Genomic DNA, 25,020 nt, shown 5'->3' on the forward strand with positions numbered 1-25,020 from the left:
ACTGTCTTACCTGTGTGTCATTGGAAGTATTGTCTAATCACTGCAGTTCTGTTGTCCTCATCCTCATCCTCTGCCTTCTCATCTTCAATGCCCACAGGGTCCACTGCTGCCACACGACCATCTCCAGCCTCCTCTTCCTGCAGAAAAGGCACATGTCGTCTCAAGGCAAGGTTATGCAACATGCAGCATGCCTCAATTATCTGGCAGACCTTCTTAGGTGAGTAGCACAATAGCACTCATGCCACCAGTTAGATGGAGGCACCAAAACCTGGCCTTCAGGAGGCCCTATGTACGTTCAATGATCCCTCTTGTTCGCCCATGTGCTTCATTATAACGTTCCTCAGTCCTTGTCCTGGGATTCTTCACAGGGGTCAGTAGCCATGGTAGGTTGGGGTAACCTGAGTCATCTGCAAATACTGAGGAACAACAGTTAGCTACACCATACCCATACACCAACATCCACTGGCTGGGAACCATGGCTCACCTATTAGCCATACCCTGTGCCTCTGTAGTTGGGCCATCACATTTGGGATGCTGCTATTCCTCAGGATAAATGCATCATGCACCGACCCAGGATACTTAGCATTGGCGTGGGAGATGTATTGGTCCGCCAGGCACACCATCTGCACATTCGAGTGCAAACATTTTCGATTTCTGAAGACCTGTTCATTTTGCAGGGGTGGGGGGAGATGGGGAACCAAATGCAATATGTGTTCCATCAATCGCCCCAATTATGTTGGGGATATGCCCCATTGCATAGATGTCAGCTTTCACCGTGGCCAAATGTGGGGGAAAACAATGTAGTTGCACATGTGTTTAATCAGGGCAGTCAACACTCTTGTCAGCACTATTGAGAACATTAGCTGTGACATTCCTGCTGCCAAGTACACTGACACTTGGAAAAAATCAGTTGCCAAGAAATGGAGCACAGATAGGACTTGCACAAGAAGGGGGATCCCAGTGGGGTGACGGATAGCAGATATCAGGTCAGGCTCCAGTTGGGCACACAGCTCCGTGATTGTGGCCCTGTCAAGTCTGTAGGGGAGGATAATGTGCCTGTATTTCATTGTTGCTAAGTCCACCAGGGGTCTGTACACGGGGGATGTCTCCATCTCCTATTCATCCTCAGCGGTTGCAATCTATGGGGCAAAAGAGTGAGAAGCGGTCATAAACTGTACACTGTAGCCACTACAGTACAATGCATGATGTGAATTTTAAATGTATTAGCGGCATATGTCCTGTATGTACAATTGTGATCTGTGATGCAGTTATGATCCATGGCCTGCCTCCCCCCATCCTCCTCCCCTGAAATGGCGTCTGCCAGTCCTGTATGGAGGGACAGGTGGAAGTGAGGTAATTCCGCTGACGTTGTGCGCCGTTGCGGGAGGCAGTCGGGAACCGCCGTGCAACGCCTCATTGGATACTATTGGGCCGTATGGGGTACAGTGGCCAATGGGGATGTACGCCGGCGTATGGTGGTGATGTATGCACCGCCAGGGACATCACCGCCATTTTCTATCTGTTCACTCACTTGCTACCTGACCTTCAACAGGAGAGGACCTACACTGCATGTGCTGCTGTGACCTGTGTCTGGAACCTACCAAGGCCAGTGTGACTGAGGAAAGGGCCCCTGCCTTCACCTCGGCGGAGTTGGAGAGACTAGTGGATGGGGTCCTACCCCAGTAAGGACTGCTGTATGGGACTCCAGACCAACAGGTGAGTACACTGTAAGCACGATGCATGGGGATGAATGCATGGAGTGGTGTGTGTGAAGGCCTCGTGTGTGTGTGTGTGGGGTGGACGGAGGTTGGTGGATGGGCAAGTGGCAGCGTGCAGCATGTATGCTGGGCTATGTCTGTGCAAATAGGGATGGGAAGGGCTATGGTGGGCCATGAGTGTAACAGCCAGGATGGCCTAACTAATACCCTTCCCTGTGTATATTTCCTCTGCAGGTCAGCGCCCATCAAAAGAAGGGTATATGGAGTGCCATTGCCAAGGGGGTGCGGACCCTATGTTTGGACGTGCAGGGCCTATGGCAGGCAGAGCACCCACTGTCGGAAACGGTTGGAGGACCTGAGATGCTGGGCACGGAAGACGGCGGAGGCCCAGCTGGGGATGGCTTCCCAACGAGGAAGGGGTGCCCATCGAACCCTGACCCCCCTGATGTCCGGCATACTGGCAGTGGCCTATCCGGAGCTGGATGGGCGCTTGAGGGTATCACAGCAGCCACAAGGGGGGAGTACAATGCCCATCATTACTACTTGCGCCTAGTGGGGTTGTATCCGGGTGGGGGATGTGTGTCTGTGGGTGCCCTAGGCCAGGCCTGACATTGCAGAGTAGGTCCCATGTTGGGCAGGGATCTGATGTGAAATTCCTCCAAACTGGCCAGTAGGCATCCACTACTAGGCAGGGCTGTGTGGGTCGCAGGTATGCTGCAGTTGGCGGTATGTGTCCCTCCCCATGCCCTGGTGACTAGCATTGTTACTGGTAGAGCATTGCATAGTGCGTAGGGCTGTTACATGTGTGAGGGTGGTGTGTACGCTAACAGTGGTGTTGGTGCAGCCATTGACCAAGTGTATCCTTTGTCTCTATCCCCCCTCCTTTTTGTTTTGTCTTACTGTCCCTTATGTGTATTAGCATACTCTGGCGGAGGAGCAGAGGCACCAGCGACGGAGGGAGCTGCATCCCACAGGTCCCAGGAGGCAGAGTCCACCGACGGTGAGGGCAACAGTGGGACGAAGGGCGAGAGGAGCGCCATGGCAGAGACTAGAGGGGATAGTTCAGACACGGATACCTCCTCCGATGGAAGCTCCCTGGTGGTGGCAGACACCTCTGTGCCCACTACAGCTACAGCCGCCACCCCCGTACCAGCACCGCCCTCCCAGCAGCCCCTCATCGAGCTGCCCGTGCCCACTCACACAGGAGGGTAGGCATCGCCTTCGTCCCAGGCACCTCAGGCCCTGCCCCAGTTAGTCCTGCTGCCCTGAGTGAGGAGGCTACCGACCTCCTGCGATCCATCTCTGTTAAGCAGTCAACCATTGTGAATGCCATCCAGAGGCTGGCAGCCCAAATGCAACAGACCAATGCATTTCTGGAGGGCATTCACACTGGCCTGGCAGCCCAACAGAGATCAATCCAGGCTCTGGCCTCCTCTCTGATGGCAGCAACTGTCCCCGTTCCCCCCGCCCCCCTCCAACTTCCTCTACCCAGTCCCATTCCCCTCAACCCCAACCTACCCCAAGCAAACAGGCAGATCAGCATGCACACAGGACAACACAAAAGAGTGGCACAGGCAAACACAGGCACCACACCTCATTCCACAGGCACTCACGCAAACACCATCCAGATGAAGACACACCAACATCCACTGCCTCCACTGTGTCCCCCTCCTCCTCCTCCTCCTCCACCTCACTCCCAGTTGCGTCTACACTCACACCTGCATGCACTACATCCTCATCCACTATTTCCATACCTAGCAGAACACACACCTCACTGACAGACACCACCCCAACAGCCATCCACACGTCCCCTGTGTCCTCTCTCACTATGCTGTGCCCCCTGCTCCCAAAGGACACAAACGCAAGCACTCAGACACCACCTCACAACAGCATCCAGCCCATGCACCTGCACCCAAACACAGCAGACAGACACCTCCTACAACCAATCCCTCTTCCTCTACTCCCAACCCTTCTCCCTCTTCCCGCCCCAATGTCCCAAAGAAGCTTTTCCTCTCCACCACTGACCTCTTCTCTACCCCCCCTTCCTTCACGTCTGGCCAGGGTGACTAAAACCCAGGCAAGCACCTCAGCCACCCAGTACACAGGCTCAGTAGTGTCCACAGCAACTCGTGGTGGGAAAGGATCCCCGGCACCAGGCAACCACACGGAAAGGGTGCCTGCCCCTAGTGCTGCCAGGAAGGGCAAGGAGCCCTCCCCAGGTACTGCCATGAAGGTCAAGGAGCAATCCCCAGCTGCTGCCAGGAAGGGCAAGGGGCCTGCTCCAGCAGGCGGAAAGGGCAAAGAGCCTGGTGCTGGGACATAGTCAGAGTCCCCACCACTAGCAGTGGGCAGCCGTCCGAGGCTGCAGGGGATGGGCAGGAGCTTCCCCCATTACCAGCAGCTGCAGGGGATGGGCAGGAGCTTCCCCCCACCACCACCAGCAGCAACAGCAGCACCACCACCAGCAGTGGGCAGCCGTCTGAGGCTGCAGGGGATGGGCAGGAGCTCCCCCCCACCACCACCAGCAGCAGCACCCCACCTCACATGATACAAGTCAAGATTCAGACACAAGTTTTTGCCATGATTACTAGGTCTTGCTTGACGCTCCGCCCACTTAAAGGAGTGCCCAATGATTGACAAAGACAAGCTGGCTGCCTCCGGGCCCAGAACTGAACCTGGAATGCACAAGGAAATAAAGCTGACATGAGCAAAATCTCAACAATCATCAATATATCTAACATAATGCCGGAAACAATCTGATGCTCATTGTCCTTACCTCATGAAACGTTCATTGTTCCATCCCCTTCTCCCAGCTTCTGTGCCCATGCCTATGTGAAACAAATTGGTACCATACTCAGAAGTGTTCAAACCGAGTCGACCTAAAGCGTTTCTCAGAACGGTCATTAACTGGAACGCTATGACTGGCATGTCATCCTCCTTGTGTTGAAAAACCTGTCCCAAACCTGATCTCCTCTGCACTTGAAGAGCCAAACACCACAAAACTAGGCAAACTCTCTCCAAAGGGTACGCTATAAGCCATACAGGTGTACTGAGTCCCTTATGCTCTGTTTTCGACATATGCAGCCACACCTGTATGCCACTGACATAGTACATTATTTCTTCCCATGCAAGGCCTTCCCTCTGTCTACCACCCAGCAAATCTGGGACCCTAAACGACCCGAAGAACATCCAAGACATTAATGTGCTAAAGAGCACCAGCTCCTCTTGCCCCTTGCAAATGTCAGGCAGTACTCACAGAGCATTCCCAAACGGACCCACTGTTACTGGCCACCTCTTGCCCATTGTAAATGTTAGGCAGTACTCACAGAGCGTTCCCCAAAAGACCCACTGTTGCTGGCCACCTCTTTACTCCCCATCTGCCCACCTCCCTAGCTCAACAGTCTCCAACCTAGTTCCCCAGCCAAAGGGGCATACCTCTACAACATCTTACCCATGATTGCTACGCCCGCTAACTACCCTCCTATCCTTACCCTGGACTGTCCTGCCAATTAATAGTAGAATGTACTGTACCACGTCATCTGTTCGAGCCCACTGCATAAGCTGCTTCTGCGCCCCACTACTCCAAAATTCCCCCATGCCTTAGCGTACGCTTCCCACATAGAAACTGCAGAGTTTACCACCAACAGCATCCTCTTTCTCGAATTCTCCACAGCAAGTGGGGCACCCAGGTCTTGTACCTCTCTGCATCTGTAGCCAGCCTACGGAATCTCGTCCACTGCGAAAGAGACAAAGCATCTGTGATGTCATTGTCCACACTTGGCGCATCTGGCTCTAAAGGAAATGTCATTCTGTGGGCAACTCAATACAAATATTCGCAGCAACTTCAATACCTGAGGATCGCACGCCGACTGTCAGTTATCTACTTGCACTACAGACATGCTGTTAATCTAAAAGAGCACCTTCTTATGAGCTAGCTCTGTCGCCCAAAAATTCACCGCTCCAACTATGGGAAAAGATTCCAAAAATGCAATACTACATCCTCCACTCCAGAGGCCATTCCTCCGCGCACCACTTACCCTGCCAGTATAATCCAAAACTCCTGTCCCCTGGCCGCATCTGAAAAAATTTGAGCATTCCACTCTATCTCCTACCAGGTCATCAATGGGATACCAATGAAGGAATCTAGAAAAAAAAGCGCCACATGCACAAATCTTCCTTTGCCCCCGCTGACAGCCACACATGATGGATTGGCAACGGTAATCTTGTCAGTGCCAATCCTAATCTCCTACAAAACGTCCTTCCCGCCCACATGAGTCTGCAAGCAAAAATGAGGGGCAAGCAAAAATGAGGGGTTCTAGAAGCGCCCGAATGTCCTTTACTTTGATCTTCTGTTAACGCATAATGTCACCTAGCAACAGTTGGATTGTCAGTTTCTTGTCCTGTGGGAGGCATGCCATCATTGTCTCCGGGTCTATTTCTATGCCCAGAAAGGTAAGCACTTGACTAGGAACAACTGTCTTTTCTGGCACCATGGGCACCCCTAAACTCCCATAATATCCTGAAAACTCAACAACAAACACCTACACCCTGTGGAGTGAGGCTTTCAGAAAAAGACAAAATCATCTAAAAAGAGTGTAACCTGTGTGTGTTCCGTCTGATAAGAAAATAACCGTTGCAGAAATGTGCTGAAAAACTCAAATAAGGTGCATGATAGGAAACAGCCCACTGGCAGTGTCTTGTCCGCATACAGCTATCCTTCAAACTGAATGCCCAACAGTTCAAAGTTGGTAGGGTGTACAGGCAGCAGACGGAAAGCTGCCTTGATGTTACTCTTGGATATAAGCGCCCCTTATTTGACCTCCTCTACCAATGCAAGGGCCAGATTCACCAATGAGCAAGACACCGAAACCTGATCTTCCGAAATAAAATCATTGACCAAGATTCCTTCCGGCCATGAGAGATGCTGAATTAGTCTGAATTGCCCTTTCCCCTTTTTGGGCACCACCCCGATAGGCGATACTATCAATTTTGCCATAGGCCAATAGTCAAAATTACCCTGCCATCTAGCCCCCCAGGACTTCTTTCATGAGCTTATCCCTGAGCACTTGCTTGTTCGAATGCACAGACTTCAAATTATCTGCGCCCTCTTGTACTTTCATAGCCCAGTCGAAAACCCCTGTGTAAGCCCTCCAACAGTAACTTTGCATTGCCCGCCGCCTGCAGTGTGCTAGCCAGAATGACAATCTGTCAAATATAATTGGAGTACGAGCTTTTACCCCCAGGTCCTTGTACACCCCTTCCTGCCTGGAAATGACCTGATTGTGTGTGTTGTTGGGTACCAATGTTGCCTTGCTGTTATGGTCATGTCCCTGCTCCCCTCAAGATAACTCTCCCGTGCCATAACAGTTGGCCAAGGCATGATTGCCCATGCATTTCGAGCACTCAAGCCAAAATTTACAGTGCTCCTTGGTACAGAGGTCCTGGTTGAAATCCCAGAAGGCTCCAGTCTGACTAATGGCTCACCCGGATGTATTGTTCAGCGTTTTGCCTGTAGACCACACCCCTGCCTGAATGGGACGTTTGCGGAAGGGGCGATATACGACAGGAAGCCCGCATGCAGTGAAGATCGTTATAACAATCTTGGCCGGTCTCATAGTATGCTGTCATAAGTCTGTGCCAATCTCTCCCCACTGTATCTCTGGGTCAACGGCCTTCCTTACCCTGAACTCCTCATTATACTGTACCAATGCAGAAACCCCATAATTGATCTGGGCCTTTCGGACGATGTCCATGTACTAGAGAAGAGACACTGAAATCTCTGGGTACTTTTCGTAGTACACACCTGCATAAATGAGGAAGGCTGCCGTCCAATTCTTAATAGCGACAGGCACCTTTGCCCAATTCGCCAATTCCTACTCCTCCTCTTTTGAGCCCTCCTTCACCCTCTGCTCCCTGTGAAGTAATTTTAGCATCTTTACATACCCCTTTTCCACATTCTATCTTTCATGGCCAACATGAGATGTGCCCCTAAAGGCTTAGAAGCCCCCATATACAACAGCTCCTTAACTTTCAACTTTATAATGACCCAGATTTGTTCTCCCCAACCTGCTTGTCCTCACTTGACGGCTGTACACTCACAGCTTGTCTGTCTGTTGCCTTACCTGAGATGTGGTAATACAGTTGGGCCCTTCAGACCCTCTCTCAGCCACCTTACCCCAGTTTTTTACTTCCCCTTTTGCTGGAACACTTCCCGGCCCTTGACTTCCAGCATCTGTCCCCACACATGTGTCCTTGAAACATACTCCTTTATTTAAGCGGGCCTCCCGGCAGTCCTGAGAATCCTACACCTCCAACTCCACAAACACCATCCTGTTAAGAAGAGTTCCATCACTTGAACGCTTACCTGGCACTAGAAGCGGTGCCCACTCTGGGGACTGCCATCTCACCCTTTGCATGTGTCTCTCCACCACCTCTTGGTGCCTGTACAGTGTCACTGGCATTGTCTCCTGTTGTCTCCAGTTTGACTCCTCGTGTTGTTCATATTCCTCCTGCACTTCCCCTTCCTCCAAGGTCTTGTTATCATAATCAAGTGGTGACAAGTCAACTACCTCAGACACACATACTCGCGCAGGTTAAACCGTGCCCCCGATGCACAGATACCTCGAGGGGCACCATAGTGTCATCCTCCATGAGGTGGTGAAAGGCCGCACTTTGCCCTCTTGCATACTCCTCTGCTGCATGCCTCCGACTCCTCTGTACCAGGATGCAGGAGGCTGCACCAAGCCCTCCATCTCTTGGCCACCCGTATGCTGCTGATGTGCTGCCCCACAATGCTCGCCACCCGGCCGCTTGGGGCCCAACCTTCTTTTCCCTTGTGGCACGAGAGCCAGACATAGCTCTTCGGTGTCTGCCGCGTTGACGTAGGTAATGTCCTGCAAGGAAGAAAAGAGGTTTGGGGTGCTGTTAATCCACCCTGGCTGCATGCCCACCAATGTCCCTGTCTTGGACCCACCCTCAATACCTTAACACCTTGAGTATCCGGGTTGTCCTCCAAGTACCTGCTGGCTAAGTCCAACCATGAGCTGCTCCCTGGTTCCCAAAGCTACTGCATCTCTGCGCTCAGCCATCTGGCCCTGCCTCAGCTGAACCCCTCTGCCATACACTTTTAAGGTTGACCTCTTAGCTATGCTGGACACCTCAAATCCTAGGTCACCTTGCAGACTCTCCTCTGGCCCCTCCTCCTCCACTTCTTCATTGTCATCACTCCATTCTAGTAGAGCAGCCGCCAGTGCAGAAGCTGGGCCCCTACCTCCCCTACTCACTGCCCTGTCCTCATGAATGCTTGTCACTTCACTGAACCCCACATGGGCCCTCTGTTCTGACCCCCCCTCATTTTGAGCGTGACCCAACTGGGGCCGGTTTCAGCCACTCCTTTGCTTCCGAAGAAATAGGAAGCCACCTTATCCAGGTGGAGCTCTCCTTGTTTGGGGTTTCCCTCATTTGGAGGCCTGCTTCTTCTATGCCCTAAACTGGGTCCTCTTTGTCCCTTTTCCCAAGCTTGGTACCTGCCTCCCCCTCCCACTTCATGCCAGCAGCTAACTGCAGTCCTTCGCATACCATTATTGCTCCGCTTGGAACCCAGCTGTCGGATGAGGCTGTAAGCTCCGTCGAGACCCCACCCCTGCCTTTCCTTGAAGAAACTTGTGTATTGTCTGAAATCCCACCCACAGACTCGAGGCCTCTCCATCTACAGGAGCAGGTCGTGCACTCTGCCCTGCCACCTCCCAGGACGCTCCCTGCGGGCACACAGCAGTATGGCACCATACAGGGGCTACACAACCTGCACCCTTGCCCACGGCCAAACTGGATGTCCCAAGCCCCCTACCTCTCATGCTCAGAGCCACTCGCGGACATGGGAGAGTTCCACCCACTTACCTGATCAGGCTGCATTACGGGGGCCTGGTGCAAAGGCGAACAAGCAAGGATCAGCTGCCACGACGCACTCAGATGCTCTAAGTGCCAGTCAGCCCCCCTCAAAAGAGATCGAACCTGCCAGCTTTCTTGATGAGTCACATGGCCTGCACAACATTTTCATCAGACAACATCTACCACATGTTAGTACTTAATCTTGCTGTCAGTATAACCGTTTAAGGACTGATAACACCACCTGCCACGGCCTACAAACCACATGGATATGCCAAAAAACAAACCCCCAGGTAACACAAGCCACAGTGTAACCATGATAAAATGGTGGCTGGTAACTTAACATGTGGGTTACATACGCTGTGTGCTACTACACAGCCCAACACAGACCAGGTGTAGTTGTTAGAATGCACCACTTCCCCAATAATCTAGGGAATTTGACCTCCCAGTGGTCGGCTGCGTCACCAAGACCCCATTCTTCGAGTAACACCAGTTCACAACCAAAGAAAAATATGTGCAACATTGTTTTGCATAAAGCAATTATCTTAACTACCCCAAGAGGATAAATCAGAGTATGAACATGATATGTATAATGGCAAAAGGCTGAGTTATGATTTTTTGCAAGCTGGTTATACTTGATTCAGTGTAATAAACTTAAACATAACTCATTTCTTGGGCACTGTGCATAAACAAATAAATCCAGCAACTCTCCCACTTGCTCACCCACCTCCGTCTTTCTGCATTTAACATATATTTGACCAGCATAATTTCTTAATTCGGATAAAAAATAAAAACAATCAATACAGCTTAGATGAAGCAAGCGAAATACCAGGCTATTAATTTGCATTACTCCAGTAAATTGGCAGCAATGCTAGAAGCCAAGTATGGAATGGCACTATATGGCATACGCCACAAGTCACCAACATACTAGCAATGTGTCAAAACAAAGTAGCTATTGTAGATCTCAACACATAAGCATGAAGCCCAATTGCTTAATTTGATAAGCATATCACTTTCCAAAACAAGTGCACGATTTAAACCACGGTATTTGTATCAGAATTAAATTTAAAGGATTAACCTAGTATAAATACAAATATTTGTATGATAAACCTTGGTTAAAAAAATGCTAATTGGAATGATCTACTGAAAAAAGTCAAAATTTAAACAAAAAGCAAAAACAACTTGTAACAGTTTTGCTAATAATCTGATAAAAAATAAATGCTTAGTTTAACAAAAAAAGGTGTGAAGAAATTGTAAAACTTAAGCGTGAAATGTGGACAATATAGTGGTAACACTCTCAATGTCTAAAAATCATAGAAATTTAAACATAGATGTTTTTATTTTTTTAAGTTGAAATCAAGCGAGAAAAGTTAAAAGGTTTAAGTTTTGCCTCTTGTTAATTGGTGTTTCTTGTTTATTTCTGACCCCTTTGTTAACTGTGCATAGCGTAGGAAATACACGCCCTAGTAAATAAAGCATTTTTTTTTAACAATCTATATCTTCTTATTGTCACTGCAAACTAACGGTATAGGCTGAAAGGGCTGTTTGAAGTTGACAGAGCCAGCACTGTGACTATACTACTGCCGACAATAAGCTGAAAACTTGTCACTGCTAGCCTTCACCAGTACTCCTCCCAGCTCTGTCGCTGTTCGACTGTGAGGAGGCATTAACGCAAGCAACAATGGATCAAGAACTGAAGCCATGGCTGGTGCTGAACAAGCATTGGGAGGACCTTTCTGGCTGAAGTCCAGTTAAAGCCCCACATGATTCATGGCCCAAAGGCAATTTAGAGGGACCTGGAATTGTCCAAAAAAGCTGTAGCATCACCCCCTTGAATACCCCATCTGTTACAGAGTCAATAATGGCCTGGGAAATTCAAGGCACATCAGTTCCAACCCTAGAACTGGATCGGAGTTGCACGGCTCCAAAAGAATCAGGTCATTCGAACGGTCACTGTGCAGCCTCTCCCTGTAGTAACAGCAAAAGAGAAGAGGGAACTCCGACCTAGACTTTAGACATTACCAACCATACTTCTTGTGTTTGGTGACATATGGATTTGCTTCCACACTATAAAAGTCCTTAGGGTGCATCATAAAGTACATCACAGGACTATAGATCACACTTGCAACTTAAGACCCAAAGGAGTGTGGATCTGTGATCAGTATTTTGGCAGGTTTGGCACATATCCACCCACCTCAGATCCCTACACTGGCTGCCCATCAACAAAAGGATAATTTTCAAAATCCTTGTCCATGCTCACAAAGCCCTCCACGTCACTGGACCGGCCCACCTCAACGAACGAGTCAACTTCCACATACCAACTCGACAGCTCCGCCCTGCCGACCTCGCCCTCGCTACAGTCCCCCGCATCCAATGCACCACCCCCGGCGGCAGATCCTTCTCCCACCTCGCCGCCAAAACCTGGAACTCCCTCCCCGCCAACCTATGCAAGACCCAGGACCTCCTAACCTTCAGAAAGCACCTCAAAACATGGCTTTTCGAGCAGTAACCCCCCCCCCCCCAGCGCCTTGAGACCCTATCGGGTGAGTAGTGCACTTAAGAAATGTATTTGATTGATTGACAGTTAAAGGCATGTAATCTTCAGGTGACTTTTTTTCCTAACATAACGGTCATAACAGATTTTTGGGGGAGTGGATAAACACAAACAAAATATTGAGAGCTGCACATCAGATCTGTGTCGAAAAGAGAGGGAAAAAAAGGAATTTAGATTAATGAGTTGACAAATGAAGCCCTGTACACAAGCCCATTGGTGAGTGCTTGATGACACCTTTTGTAGACTAAGAGGTGGAGAGCAAAAAAGGGTCAGTTAACTGCATTACACAGGTGAAGATGAGATCTCAACAGTGAGGATATTGGGAAGGATAGGGTCAGGTCAACACCCTTTATTTAATCTTATGATCCTAATATTCTTTTTAGAGGTCTTTTACTTCACCTGCAAACTGCCTGGTATGGCTTCATCTCCACATCCAACACTCCTTTTTCTAGTAATCTACTCCAGACCCCCGCACCCTCTCTTCTTCCATCCCCACCACGACCCCTTCAAACAAGCAGGTCAAGAAAAGAACATACTTGTAAAGCAGCAGCGCAAAGCATAGATCCAGAGAGAAAACTCAGATAAGGGGAACGCTCATATGAGAGCTAGATTGAGAAAGTGCTGCAGCAGAGTTCGGTTAATTTCTCAGTAAATCCGCTGAGCTTTCCAAACGCGGACAGGGCGGATTCTAAGGGTTTCTAAGCACAATGTGTAGCAGAAAAAAGGAACCTGAAGATGGCCTGCAGGTATAGAACGTAAACCTACCAGCTTACCGATCGTAGTGGATGCTCCAAATAATAGGGGTGAATAGGCCAATGAATTAAATGCATGTCTGTTCACACAGCTATGTTAAGTACACTGAGCATTACCAAATTAATAAGGAATAATTCCAAATCATGTGAGTCTACAAACACAATACTTGCAGAAACTTTTAGGAAAAATTTAACGAATATTTGCTTTGTCTGCTTAAAGCTACATATTCTGTCACACTTAGCAAAACAATATTTTCCCCAAATCCTATGTGCTTTTCTTCACTGTAACTTTATCGATTGAAAGGAGTTCGTCTCTAACTCTACTTAGATGCTTTGCATTTACATATGGAGTTGCTGTACGTGCTTTTTCATGCTTCCAATTTATATGCGCCAACGTTTTTTAGCCCATCTTAAACAGGTCCCCTGTTTTTCCCTGAACAGGATGAAAATGCCAATAGTCTTTTTCCTAGATCCTTACTAAAGAGTGATCACATTACAGTATGTGTGATTACCTATATTTTTACAGAAAAAAAATATTCTTACTTATGAAATTCTGCTTATTGTCAACAAGTCCCAGAGGTAGCTTCAGGAAAAAAACGGAATGGGAGTTCACTGGTTAATTTTTAGAGGACCATAGGCCAACTTGAGGGAACTGCAAATGAAAAAAAATCAATCATCAAACCTGGTTGTGGTTTTCAATATGTGTATTCATCTACTAATTTATGCATTATCTCTCAACTTTTCACAAACACTGCTTTCACAGATACAAAGCCACAAAACACACTTAAATATACGTTGTTTTAAACAATCCAGAATGGTTTAGCACTATGCTAAAAAAGTAAGCTGGTCAAGTACCTGAATAACTATCGCAAAAAAGATAATGATTCACAAAACTGCGCTATAATAAACCAAATTATTCAGCGAAACTACCCAAAACAGAGTTGATATTTGGGGAAACAGAAAAAATGAAAATAGCATTTTTTTAAACGAGGAGAATGCGAATTTAAAAAATCAGCCTTCCCAGTGTTGCGACGAAAATAGAAGAGCAACAACAATGAATCTTGAGAAACTGCTGAGTCACAGAACCATGATTCAAAATATGTTTATCCACAAAAGAAATGAATGACGAGGAACAAAAATGACGTGAGAAAGGACAGCATGTCTCATTTTTTACTTAGATGACCAGAATAAAGTGTATTTTCTTTTCGCACTACACTGCAGCAAAACGTAAACTTCGCTCCCTGCGTGTATAGGATAATTTCTGGACCCCGACCAGTACTCGGGCTAGGTCATCATAACGCAAGTGATCGTAAATATATAATTTAATACATAACCCAGTTCTCATTACTTCAGTTAAAAAGCATAGAATGGTTTTCCTTTGTTAGGCTCCTATATTTCAGTTTAGATGAAAGCAGGTAGAATGTGCCCAATACGGTTATTGTAATGTATGCATCATTTTTCCTACAGAAAAAATATGGCCGGCCTCTCTATTTTTCACTACGCAGCACACACCTACAAAATCCAGTACTAGCATACAGTTTCTGTGACACGCAAACAATCGAAAGGGAAATCAACGCCCGGCTAAATACCTTTCATTTATTGACTACCAACAAGAACATTAAGTTGAGAGAAAGGAAAAAGTAAAAGATTATAAATTTAAAATTATTAAAGTCCAACGTGCTGCATGCAATACGAAAGCTTAGGTACAGCCAAGCGTTAGTTGCTGAATTGGTAGTTTATTAACTTGAAAGCCAGTAATAACCCTTCAGCTCCCAGTGACTCAACAATTGGAACAATACAAATAACTAGCTAAACAGTTAAAAATCAAAAAACACTTTCTGCATACTGGTTTTGATCCGTTTATTTCAGTGCATCTGTGCACTGATCTTGGACTGCGTAAATGGTAGAACAGAGGCAAGTAAACAGATGAGCCTTTGATTTCCAGTGCTGTGCCCCTTAATAATAATAAAAAAAATGTGAATATGCTACACTTCTACCTAGAATCGGACAAGCATGAATAATGGCTTACTTAATATACTAATAACTAACTAACCACAAATCACATTTTCAGATACGTATTAGCTAAGCGTACTAGTCTGAGCAATCACCTACCATGCACTTCATCATGCGTTCTTATTGCCAAAGAAGCTGCATTGTCTACTCGTCTCTAGATATACTGAACAGTCACCACATTCTATGAGATGCTAACATGAAGCCATATCCCCACAGGGTTTGATTAAGCGATGCAAAGTAAAAACTGGCTTCGACACTGTCCAGAAGAGCTCTCCAAAATAAAACAACAAAAAACAGGGAATACAAAACACAAACAATGGGAAGCAAAGAAATTACAGTAGCTTCACTTAACTCGGTCTTGGATAAGGTTGAACTTTTAATTTTCTGAATAGTAAACTGAACATATTAGAATTGAAAACAACTCAATATCAGCTGTTTGCAAGCTTATGTTAAGATCTGTAGGCCTGAACTACAGCTAAGAGCACGATAATGTGAGCAAAGAATGGGACTAAGGTGACTTCCAACCGGAGGGGGAGGAGGCTTCGGGTGTGTGTGTGTGTGTGTGTGTGTGTGTTTTTCTTCTTTCATACTTAACCTTACCACACAAGGAATGTCAATCACTCACTCTGACAACCTCATAAACACACACTCTTTTCCCTCTTGATCCAAAATGAGAATAACCAAATTTCTAAACTTGGCGTTGGCTAATTACAGGCTCATATGAGATTAACAAAGAAACGTCTAAAAGGTAGTATCATGAAGTGATTATCACCTCCAATCACACTTGTCACAGGACGATGTCTGCTCTTTGAAAGCTGAATCTGCAACGTGCTTCATGGCCACTATTACAATGCTTAAGCAAATCAAATATGTAAATAAGGGTGGAACATACTAGTGCCTAGACCTCTTGGACAGAGCTTGGAATTGTTGCACGTTTGACTATCACTGCATGTGTGTACTACCCGTAACCCCATAGGAACCACAGTTTAATTCGAGGAAAGTGCTCTTTTATGTTAATACAAATATTAGTAAAATATCACAGCTACAAACAATAGGAGATACAATAAACAACAATTACATTTATATATGAAAATAAAAAAAGGAAAACAAGACGCTAAGGCAAGGTCAAAGGTAAAAGAAACAAAAAAAGTAATGAGTCAATCATTGCTATTCATCATACATATATGAGGCCATGCAGTTACAAGAGGTCACTGTAAACTTATGTCACGTGGTTGAGATAGAAAACCACAGCCTGTGGTAATTATTTTTCTTTGTTTGCTTTCATATATACATGTATCTGTTGTTAAGGTACAGCCTTGAAAAAAGCGTCAGGGCCCCGAGCCACATGGCAAGAAACAAGTGTTACTGAAAAAGACAGTTTGATGGTGTTTACTGCATCTCCTGTTGTCTGTAACGGTGACATTTTTAAATGTTGTGCATCTATGATAATCCTTTTAAAATAAATATTTGTAGAGAAGGGGGAGTGAGGTAAATGAGACAGGAGAATAACTTTGGGATCAGAATATCCTTCACTAAACCTACACTTCATAGCACACATTTCCTACATAACGTGACAGTTCTCTCTGAGGCCAGGACATAAAAACGTATTACCGCAATAGTATGTAGAATTTAAAAAAAACAAAAGTAACATGCGATGGGCACAAGTGATGATCAGTACAACACAGCATATGCTATTTGTTTTTTAAAGCAATGATAGTTTATTTGCTGCCACAATTGGAAATTATCTCGACAGCGATCATGACGTTACTGTACGATGTATGTAGATAACATGTACTCGTATCCAGTCCCAAAAAGCCTTTCACCTGCTTTTACAAATTCCACCAACACAACTGAGCGTTCAGACTGTGGCCCTCCCAGGGCCAATCACATACCTGCTCACCCTCTGACGTTAATAAGGCAGCACTAAAGGGAACAATATCACATGTGAACTGGGAGGATGCCAACATGGAGACGCTGAAAAGAGCAAGGTAAACAACTTCCCAGAGTCTAAGTAAGGACGTTTACTCTCTGAACATGATCGTTTCCTTTCTGCCCGTATTCAAGCCACTCTCCACTGATCAGCAAATCTGCCTTTATCAAAAAGAATGTTGTTATCCGTTTTCGTAGACAATTACAGGGCGCCATGGCTGGTATTTAAACAATGCGTTACCTTTGCCACCTACTGTACGTACACAATCACCAACTTCCAAGCTACAAATACATAGTGCGCCAATGTAAATCCCTAAACAAAAAATACAGATATGCACAACACACACTATATATTTCTGCAGAAAAGCAAGATACGTTAAGCTACAAGTATAGGCCTAAAAATAGGCACGAGGAAAAGAAAAGATTAGTTCTGCAAGCAATTTCCTTGGAATAACCATTCGCTTTATAGCCCGAGACCATACAAGCTGTCACATTTTAATTACATAACATCAAATAAAGGATGATAGACAGGAGAAATCCAATACAAGTACCTGGTTTACTGGCATGATGACATAGATCTGGGTGTGAATAGTGAGGATAAATAGGGCATCACATACCAAATAAAACAGATTAAGTCCCACACATACCTGCTTAATCAATCCAAAAGCGACGTTCCTTTACTGACAGAATGCCATTTATCTGTTCCCATAAATCCACTCTCTTTATAAAAACGTTCGAAAATATCCACATTTTAACCATTTCAGCATCTCCTCCTGTATTTGTGCAATTGAGCACGTAGTATATTTTGCATCCTGCACTATAAATATCAGTTCCAACAGGCGCCTACCAGATATTTATTTTGAACGACGATATATAGCTGCAGAAGGTGAATACACAATGCAGGATGAGCCATGTTGCTCTTCTCTGTTTTTTTCTCTTCTTGCTGCGGCACGACTGCTTCCAGCTGACCCATCCATAAAGCCTGCTCTCGCTCGCTTGCTTTTCAGAGCAGTGTGACGCAGCTCAAAATCCTCCAGCCTGCTCTCAGTGTCATTACAGGAGAACTGCAGCTTCTCGAAAGAATCAATGCCAGCAGCAACGCCAGAGTTGGCCAGTGAATCTAGGAACTAACACTATTCACAACTCTGCGCCAGCATGAAATGAAGCGTTTCACTTTGAACTTTCTCGCCATCTGTTTAAGAAGCACACGCTGTTCAAAAAATCTTCTCGATCACAATTTCTTCACCCTACACTCGTATGCATACAACGGCGAGTGAAATTAAAGGAGACAACCAATACAAACAACTCCTCTTGGAAACACTGCTGGTATGAAGTGAGCAACTAGGCTTTGCAGTAATCTTCATGTTCCCAAAAAATGACTGTCCACGTGGAAGTAAAACAACATAGTTGGATTGATGGCTACTTCTGCCTTTCATAGTGATAGCATCTTGCTTATTATCAGGTTATCAGTTTGCGTCCAACTCATGGGATCTCCGAAACTGCTTCTTAAGCTATTTAAAAATAAAGATGTGCACACTATTATTGAATGATGCAGGAACGCAGTACTTACTCAAAAGTATGATTATCTCAGGATTCTAAATGAGCTAGTAGGGCGAACCAAAAAACAAGGCCAGCGAAGTTTAGGAGAATGGGCGCTTGTACAAAAAGTTAATGGCTAGAAGTACAACATTCACCATGAAGATAATTTTTTCGTTCCGATTTATCAAAATGACACATTAGGAAGACTGCTCCAAAATAATCATATGAAAATGGAGGCCTCGATGTTTAGTATAATGACCATTTCTCTACAGTTTACATTTCGAAATGTATACTATTTCTCGGAATTTACACGCTCCCCGAAGTCAGAGAGGCTCTTTTAGAGAACAAGAAGCTGTACAAGAAGTCCGGGAACGCAGTCATGCTGGAGAACTTCCTTGCAAACAGTGCCCCTGTAGAATACTTGGAGGCCAGTTTTGGTGAAGACTCAAGTGCTCAAAGTCACACTGTCACTATCTCACCATGTCATTATAGGAACGGCTCATGCAAGGTGAAGGCTTATATTTTTTTATTTGCCGAATTGACGGTTAGCATAGAAGCAGCCTTTTATGTGATGTATTAAAATAGCCAAAGCCTGAATGGGCTGTTTTTTTTAAACCACACTTTTTCAGTCTGGAGATGGCAGATATTCAGAAATATATTTGGAAACTGTCTGGATTGTTAATTTAACTTTACTGTCAAAATGAGCTGCCTAAGATGACTGTGCTGCAGTTGCTGAGCTTTGCAGTTACCGCCTCAGGCTTGTAATGGGGTGGAACCTTAAAAATGGTGATATGGATAAGAACTAATTAAAACACCCCAGCTTAATAGAAGTGCCTAGTGGCACAGCACTAGCTGCTGCCGCCTTAACAGACTATGTGGACAGTAACTCTCTCCCCCCACATTTCTAAAACACACAATTTCCTCCTGGTAAGAGCTTGCTACTCAAAGAACTAGCACTTATAAAAGCACAATGTTCAAGTGCTCTCTAGAACCTCCCTCCGAACTTAGGCCCTACCCCCGATAATAGCTGCAGTGCAGCTGCTTAAGTCTCCACAGCTCCACACCCAAAACAAAAAAATACAAAAATACAAATAAAAGTACAATTAAAAAGAACATTGTTAGACTTTTCATCCTTGGCGTGGTCTCCCTTAACTTTTTGCCTCTGTTCCCCAGGTTATTGATGTGTGCTGGACTCTGATTTTGCTGTTTTTATTACTCTGGGCACTTTACCACTGCTAACCAGTCCTTAAGTGCAAGTGCTCCTGTTTAAAACGTGTATGTAACTGGTTCTCCATGATTGGCATATTTGTTTTACTGTTAAGTCCCTAGTAAAGTGCACTAGAGGTGCCCAGGGCCTGTAAATCAAATGTTACTAGTGGGCCTGCAGCACTGGTTGTCCCACCCACACAAGTAACCCTGTAATCATGTCTCAGACCTGCCACTGCAGTGTCTGTAAATGTATTTTTACACTATAAATTCGACTTGGCAAGTGTACCCACTTGCCAGGCCTAAACCTTCCCTTTTCTTACATGTAAGGCACCCCTAAGTAGGCCCTAGGTAGCCCCAAGGGCAGGGTGCAGTGTATGGATAAAGTAGGACATATAGTAATGTGGTTTATATGTCCTGACAGTGAAATACTGCCAATTTCGTTTTTCACTGTTGCAAGGCCTGTCTCTCTCATAGGATAATATGGGGGCTACCTTTAAATATCATTAAAGTGTAGATTCCCCTAGAGAGTAGATGGGCATGTGGAGTTTGGGGTCCCTGAACTCACAATTTAAAAATACATCTTTTTAGTAAAGTTGATTTTAAAATTGTGCGTTTGAAAATGCCACTTTTAGAAAGTGAGCCTTTTCTTGCTTAAACCATTCTGTGACTCTGCCTTGTTTGTGGATTCCCTGTCTGGGTCAGTTTGACAGTTGGGTTGTTTTTCACCTCACACCAGACAGTGACACAAAGGGAGCTGGGGTGTAACCTACATTTCCTAATTAGCCATCTCTGCTAGGAGGACTGTGTCTGCCTCTGACAATGCAGGGTCCAACCCCCTGGTGTGTGTCTGAGGCCTTGCCTGGGCAAGGCAGGATTTCACAAGTAGGTGTGAGTCCCCTTTAAAGAAAGGTGACTTCAAAGACTAAAATGGGTATAAGAAGGGCACCCAAATCTACATACTTAAGAAACACTTCTGGAAACAAGAGGAACCTCTGCCTGGAGAAGAGCTGAGGAAGAAGTGCTGCCCTGTCTGTGACTGTGCTTTGTGGAGCTTTCCTGCAGTGCTGCTTCTGCCAGAGTAAGAGGGCAAAGACTGGACTTTGTGTGCCTTCCATCTTGTGAAGAAATTTCCAAGGGCTTGATTTAGAACTTGCCTCCTGTTGTTTGAAGTCTCAGGGACAGAAAAGACTTCTCTCTGCCAGCACCTGGAGACTCTGGAGAGACTCCTGCTCTGACAAGTGGTGCCCTATCCAGTCCCTGGGTCCTTGAAAGGAAAGCTGGTGGAAATCCAAGGAAATCGACTTCGGACGACTCCGGACCGACGCCGCTGCTGAATCCGGTAACGCCGCCTGCACCCGACGCCGTGACCTTCGCTGGAACGCAACGCTCTTCGCAGGCCCGACGCCGCTGCAGCCCCGCTGAAGTCCGCGACTCCGTGGAAGTCGCCGCACCACGTCGTGACCGACGCCGCTCGAAGTGCGTGGATTCAACTTTTCGCACAGACGCCGCGATCCCCGACTTCACTCATCGGCTTGTTTTCACTCTTCACCAAAGGTACTGTACTTGGGGGTCTACACGACTCCGTGTCCGGCGCCGCTGGTGTTGGCTTGTTGGGAACGACTCCGTCACGCCGCCGTGTTAACATCTCATCGAAGCATTTTTGTTTCTAAGCGCTATTTTTGAGTTTAATCTTTAAAAATTCATAACTTGACTTGTGTATGTTGGATTTTTGTCGTTTTGGTCTTGTTTTGTTTAGATAAATATTTCCTAAACTGGTGTTGTGCCATTTTGTAGTGTTTTCATTAAGTTACTGTGTGTGTTGGTACAAATAGTTTACACCTAGCACTCTGAAGTTAAGACTACTGCTCTGCCAAGCTACCAAGGGGGTAAGCAGGGGTTAGCTGAGGGTGATTCTCTTTTACCCTGACTAGAGTGAGGGTCCTTGCTTGAACAGGGGATAACCTGACTGTCAACCAAAGAACCCATTTCTAACAAACATCCAAACAAAAGCTTTTTTCAATATGCCTCAACCAATGTCCTGGAAGTTCCACTAGACTGTGATTAAACATATTCGTCAGTGTGATGAGTTAGCTTTATGGCTATGTACCCTAATTATTGCTGGAAAAAAAATAATCATAAAATTGACCAAAATGTATCCTGGGATCAGTGCACATTAACTGTAGAAATTTGCCTGAGAATTTACAACCAAATAGGTTTCTTCAACGTGCAAAAAGGCTGAAATGTTTCTACATCCCATATATGTAAATAAAGGGGAACAAGTGATAAAGGACAGAATAAAAAACATGCTTAGAGACCCCTTGCACCATAAGACCTCCAACCCCACTTAGAGCCTTTGTAGTCAGAAATAGTATCAAACCTAGTCAGTTGTGAGTCTCAGCAAAGGCATGTGTGCATACTAAAGAGCACGTTAAGACAGGAATAGACCGACCACACAACCAAACAAGTTTCGAGAAGTTGAGCAGAACATTCAGCGATTATGTCAAACAGGACCGTGCACGGAAACTGGTAACCACTTTGCAAATCTGCTAGAGGCGAGAGCTGGAAAGCACCAACCATACAGGAGCTCACTCTCCAGCTAAAGGGTTTTTCATACCCATGTGCATCTGCCCACGGAAAGCGAATACGCTTGGTGCATACCTGGCTGGAGGCATACCTACACATCCGGCACTCAACTGTCCATACTAAAGGTCAGATAGCTAGGACCAATCAAGTTTCAGCATGCCACGACTAAACACTGCTAGGCCCACATACATGCGCTTAATTGTATGGTAACCACAAGGAGGGGGAAATTAAGCTCTTTTGTTTCTGAGAATTGCTATATCTACTTTTTTGTTTGTATATCCTTTGTGGAAATTGCTTAGGTCAATGATGAAACTGGATCCTTTCTGTGACTTTTCTTTCTGTGTTTTGTTGCCATAAATACAGCTGTCTGTGAGCAGTTCATTGGAATCAAACTTTCACCTCTACAGAGGTGACTGATCTCCCGGCTGTTGTGATTCAATCTATATTGCTCTGCGAATTGGGCCTTGCGTTTCTTTTATTATAGGTTTTCCTCCAACAAAGTGGCGCACCAAGGCAGGAGTCCTGTCTGTCCTTGCCGACTGCTGTGTCTGGAATACCACTACTCCCCTATTGGAAAAGACGGATGCACAACTAAAGTAAGGTGAGCAGATGCCAATTTCATTGACGTTCTACCTATTTCATGGGGACGGGTAGGACCGGAGCTGCCGTCTTTAAAGTGAGGACAACGCGGACTCCATTTCTCTGAAATGATTTTTACAATACCTTTGGTAAATGATAATATGGATGACATGTCTTTTAGGTAATCACATGCAAACTTATGTATGATTGATATCACACACAATAGTCTAGTTATCTTGCAGAAGGTAAACTTGACTTGAGTAGTAGAAAGTGGTCAAAAGTAAATACGATTTAGAACTAGATGTTTTGATACTGATATTATGACAAAGGTCGGTCAACAAGCTGGTGTCATTAAACCTTATGTAAACTGAAAACATATTATCTAAACCAATGTAAAATCTAAGTCTTAAGTTCATAAGTTAACCTCTCTACGAGTCTTGAGGGAAGTGACCAATTTTTTATCATAATCATAAGGGAGAAGAGTAGAGGGGTGGCTGGATCCCCCTTAAACAGCGCAGGACAGAGGGTGTTCCACTATGGCTCTTTGATTTTGTTGGCTATAATTAGTTGTTGTATTTTCCTTTTCTGTTTCTTTGAGTTTGTCTGCACCTCCCTGGTACACAGACCTCCACCCTCACCATGCAACTCAATTTGACCTGAGACGCTACCTGACAGCCAAAGGTTTTTCACCTGGGTGCCTGAGCTGTTACTGTGTCAGACTGGGTCTCGTGTGAGTCCCTGGTCCTCAGAGGCGGGTGTTTTGGGTTTCATGGTGGTCTATTCCAGGCAACTGACTTACGTTTTCGATTGGGTTATTCCTCTCGTATTCAGTGCACTTGTTGGCATTCTTGACGAGGGTGATTTGACTTTTGTTATTGATTATGTCTTCCCCATATTTTAGATATCATGTATGTTTTAACATTTTCACTATCGTCACATGGTACCTAGTGTTTATTTATTTCCCGGTCTTTATTATATCCATCTTAGTAGGTCAGTGACTATTCTTCTTTCCCCATTGTTCCCCAGGACAGGGCTTTAGGAGCCTCTAGGGTGTGGGTAGGACACACCTAGGCCGTTAGGATAGGGTTACTCCCGCTTCCTTGTGTATGAATGTATATGAATGAAACAGGGTTCATCTCCAGGCACTTACAGTTTTGTGCTGAGTATGCATATTTATGGTGAACTAATACCAGACCTTGCCCCCAAAATGTTAGCTTGATCAAGTGCTGCTTCCTACTAATAATATTGTGAAGGACTGAATGTATAAGAGATACATGTAAATGTAATTTCCCCATGTCATCCAAGGGTATGAGTTTTGGGAACTAGTCCCAGACACATGCTATTGCTTCCTTTGTCCAGGGTGGGTGGACATTTTTGTTATGCTATATGGATAGTTACTATATCAATGACTAAGGGGATTTTGGACACTACCACGGACTGTCTAGAACCTTGATGCAAGTATACTGGTTTGGTCCTTGAAACTTTACATGCTGTTCATGTGGCTAACAACCAGCTTCAAAATGGGGCAAAGGGAGGAAACTGTTGCACCAATCTGTTCTTCTCGCACAACTGCATGTGAACAGGGGTTGGGAGACAAGAATGGAGGTGATTTAGTGGCACAAAAGAGACCACTACCCTATACGAGAATGCCAGAACGGAATCCAGCAAATGTGTTTTTTTCCAATTTTCCCACAAAGAACTTGCAACAAGCGACTTCAAGGTTTTAGTGTTTGAGGATGCATTGTATAGCATTTTTCAGGCTGCTTAGAGACACTTGACAAATGTTCATGAAATTCTCTACAATATTATCCACTAGTGTTCCAAACAAGATGTAGGAATTCCCTCCTGTGTGACAAAGGGTCTCGTCTGGCCTCAGAAATATGATAACCCTTATTTCCTGTCTCCAATTAAGGCCTCTGCACCTATTTGTCTCATTTTGGAAATGGCTACTAAAATGCGAGAGTGGCATATGCATCAGTAGAATTTATTCCGGGAGCTGAAAGAGGCTCACCATAATAAAAGAGACCAGAATGATAGTGCAATACCACTTCCCATACAAATGCTTGCCAGGAAAGCCACATCCAAATATACAGAACTGTTACATAAACTTACTGACTCACAACTTGAAATTTTGTAATGGCCTCCATCTGCGGGTTCCTGAGATAGCTGGCTGCATTACTGCTCCTACAGCGTAACTGGGGTGAAGAAGACTCTTCTCTCTCTATTGGCCTCTATGACCAATACATTAGAGTCTCATGCA

General features: G+C 45.5%; 1 long non-coding RNA gene across 5 annotated transcripts in view; it reads right to left on the reverse strand.

Annotated features, from left to right (window-relative positions):
- LOC138299907 (uncharacterized) overlaps nt 1–25,020 on the reverse strand; it is a 770,123-nt gene that overhangs the window by 561,037 nt on the left and 184,066 nt on the right. For 4 of the 5 annotated variants that reach the window (XR_011204848.1, XR_011204850.1, XR_011204849.1 and 1 more), the window contains one exon: nt 13,452–13,560. The exons of the other annotated variant lie outside the window; for it this stretch is intronic. This is a non-coding gene — a long non-coding RNA (uncharacterized lncRNA). The remainder of the gene's footprint in view (nt 1–13,451; nt 13,561–25,020) is intronic. 5 annotated transcript variants of the gene reach the window in all.

This window comes from Pleurodeles waltl, chromosome 6 (genome assembly GCF_031143425.1).
Source record: "Pleurodeles waltl isolate 20211129_DDA chromosome 6, aPleWal1.hap1.20221129, whole genome shotgun sequence".
Lineage (NCBI taxonomy): Eukaryota > Metazoa > Chordata > Amphibia > Caudata > Salamandridae > Pleurodeles > Pleurodeles waltl.